The sequence below is a fragment of the Tupaia chinensis genome, unplaced genomic scaffold, assembly GCF_000334495.1.
Source record: "Tupaia chinensis unplaced genomic scaffold, TupChi_1.0 Scaffold000575_1, whole genome shotgun sequence".
Classification (NCBI taxonomy): Eukaryota; Metazoa; Chordata; class Mammalia; order Scandentia; family Tupaiidae; genus Tupaia; species Tupaia belangeri.
Genome location: NW_006160089.1, coordinates 1,674,276 through 1,677,703, shown reverse-complemented (window position 1 = coordinate 1,677,703; position 3,428 = coordinate 1,674,276).

The window sequence follows — 3,428 nt, the reverse complement described above, 5'->3', positions numbered from 1 at the left end:
GCCTCCCGCCGAGGCGCGGGGGCAGCTACATCGCGGGGCGCCTGGGCGACGGCGCCAAAGCCAGGGTCACAAGGGCACCGGGCGGAGAAGGGGCGGGAGATGAGGGCAGAGGTCGGCGCCCACCGCGGGCGCTTTCACGCCGCGGGCATCGCCCGCCGGGCTTCGGCACCCAGGGCGCAAACTCTGCCCAAGGCAGCGACGGCTGCGATCGGGGTTCACCCAGGAGCAAATAGGTGTCCGCGGCGGTACAGTTGCCTAGACCCCTCCCCTCCCTAGGGTGCGCCCCCAGCCCAAGGCGACCCTCTTGGGCGCTGAGTCGGCGACTGGAGTAGGGGTTTCTCCGAAGCCAGCGAGCCGAGCCGAGCCACCGGGAGAATTGAAGAGGAGGAGGAGGAAGAGGAGGAGGAGGCGGAGGAGGAGGTGGAGAAGGAGAAAAAGGAGGAGGAGCAGAGTGGGAGGAGGAGCCGGCGGCCGCGGGCCCAGCCGCGCGCAATGCTCTCCAAGCGCGCGCCGAGCCCAGCCCCGGCTCTGCAGTCCGCGCCAGCGCAAGCCTCCGCGCCTTTTCTACAGCCGCGCCTGACATCACGTCCTGCCACCGCGCCATTGGCCGCCCAGCGCCCCAGGCCCTGGCAGCGCGTGCTCCGGGAAGGCGGGAGACCCGAGAGGGAGGGGAGAGGCAAGAGGAGAAGAGGAGAGACGAGATGGTGGGAGCTAGTGGGCGAGGCTGGAGGGAGGGGGCGGGAAGGAGGAGGGAACGCGCGGGGTTTAGAGTTTTTGAGCTACCGGACAGTATCCTGTGATTTCTTTGGGAAGGAAATTTAAACCCTCTCCCCGCTGCCTCCATCCTAAGAAGGCGCAGACAGAGGATGCTCGAAGAAGTCTCACTCTCGTCTTCCCTGGGCCCAGGCCGCGGTCTCGGGCACCGGCTGGGGAGGCCCGGGAAGGCAGGCCTGGGGCAAAGTTGCGAGAGCTTTCGGCCACTTCCCGCCGAACTCAGCCTACAGCCCGGCTCGGCGCCGCGGGCTGCGAGCAGCCGCGCAGGCCTCCTGAGGACCTGGCTGAGCCCGAGAGGCGAGAGCTGGCGGAAACTGGGACTCCCGGGGAGGAGAACCAGCCAGCCTATCCTCACTCCAAGCGACCAGGACCCAATCTACGGCCCAGCGTGCAGGTCTTTCTCGCCATTCCCGATCTCTCTCCGGCCTAGAAGAGTGGGGGCGAACACCGTCTTAGGACTTGGAAAGACAAGGGTGCGAATACTAGCTCTGCCATTCACATGCAACTGGGAGACATGCAGGGCCCCTCCACTAGGCTGTGATGAATGAAAGATCATGGGTGTGAAATGCCTGCAACATAGCAGGCACTCAGTAAATCATTTGCTCACTCCCTCTTTCCCCTCTCCTGTTAAAAAAACTTTCTGAGATACATTCCGCATCAACAACGTTCTTAAAGACCACAGGCCCATTCTCTGCCCACTGAGCCCACTATGCCAAAGACGCTGCTGATGTGGAGGATCCACCCGACTCTCTGTCTATACCACCCAAGGACCAACAGTCTGGTCCATCTTCCACTCCCAGCCTCTAGACTTAATGCTCAACCTCGAGTCTCTTGAGGACTCAAGGACAAGCGTCTGGTTTAGTAGGATTTAGGACAGAAGGGAAGGTAGAGAAGTGAATGAGCAGGTCAGTTACAGAGGTCCATCTCCCAAGTCCTCTTTGAAGCCATGTCCGGCTCTATCTAATGGGGGGCAGGGTATCAATCTGTAGTGACCTGCTTGCCAGGAGTGGTAAGGGGAACACAGGATCTCTGTTATCTTGCAGCACGCAGAGCAGAGGCAGCATGAAATAGCTCTCACACGTAAGTATATGCGTGTCTGTAATGCCCAAGCATACGTGCTAGTGTTCATGTGTCAGATGTACATGAACACTCATCTCTGCAGGCAAAACCACAGCCACCACTAATGTAGAGCTAGGGTCCAAAATATGCTGTGTCCAGTGCCCCATAGTAGGGTGCATCTGGACAGCTGGAAACGGCACATCTCGTATGTATGTATACATACATATGCGTGCTGAGGCTACTCTACTTAAATCCCTGTGTGCATTTTTAACGAGGTCATGGTTTGCATATTTGAGAAAACTCTGAAAGTTACAAGTATGTGTGTACAGGGTGTACACGCACAGATGCCCCACCCCGAGGGAAGGACCATAAACCCAAAGACACGGCACTTGTGCGTGTTCACACAGACGTGTACTTGGGTGCACATGGCCCACGCCCAGGCACAGGGACGGACGCCTACAGGATTACATAGGCATGTTTTGCTGACACATCTGGGGCACTTTCTCTCAAAGAACGTGGGGGATGAGAATCTAATATGGGAGTCACCAGGGTTCATCTGGAGGTCGTCCAAGGGGTAGAAAAAATTTTGTAACAACGCTGGAGTATTTGTCCTTGGTGCAGCTCCGCTCCTGGGCTGGGAGGATTCAATACGTTTTCCAGAGCTCAAGGGCTGCCATAGGAGCAGGGAGGGGGTGTACTCTGTAACTCTTGCCTCGGGCTGCTCAAGAAATGAGGAAACACACCCCGCGGCTCTTTACCCCTCCTTACATACATGCACATGGTTCCGTCGCCACCTCTCTGACCAGCAGCCCTCCCATCCATCACGGGACCGACCCAAACTCCCGGGACTCAGGATTCCCGCTCGGTGCGCTCGCGTGTTTACCCCAGCGCGCTAGGCTGGGAGGTGCGAGGTCGGTTGGATTCTCAAATGCATCTCCCGCCGCGGGGCAGGATCTGGGTGCCCCTGCCCCGGGGTTCAGAGGCCGGTAACTTTGCTAATCCCCCCCAGCGGCAGGAGGACGTCGCACAACCGCTGAGCCCTGTCCGCGGGGACTAAACAAGGAGAGGAACAGGCTGTAAACACACATCTTGACACGTGAGTGACATTTACACGGTGCGAGAAGCCGCTGCCAAGGGAAAGGCATGGGGGGAGCGGGCACCGACAGGTACACAGAACGCTCGCAGGCGCCGCAAACGGCGGCCCCTCGCCTCCCCACCCCCAACAGGGGTGAAGAACCCCTAAGTCCCTCCAACCTGCTTTTAGTGGGAGGTGACAGGTGAACGGAATTCAGGTCTGGCCACTCTCGCCGCTGCCTACCTCCCCACCATCTGCTTCCTCGCAGACGAGCAGACCCGGCGCATAATGAGGTAGCAGCCTCCAGCCGGCCACCGTGACTAACTCAGAACAAAAGCGCCCCCTCCACGCCTCCTCCAACAAAGGGGCCACCAGCCCGGGCGCTCCCCGAAGGCTACGGGGCTCCCGGCTGCCGGCTGCGGAGCTGCTGCGCTCAAACTTCCCGGAGCTCCCGGGGCTGTCGGCGCCACGGAGCCGGGGCCGCGGAGGGAGGAAGCGCGAGCGGCCCGGAGAAAGTGAG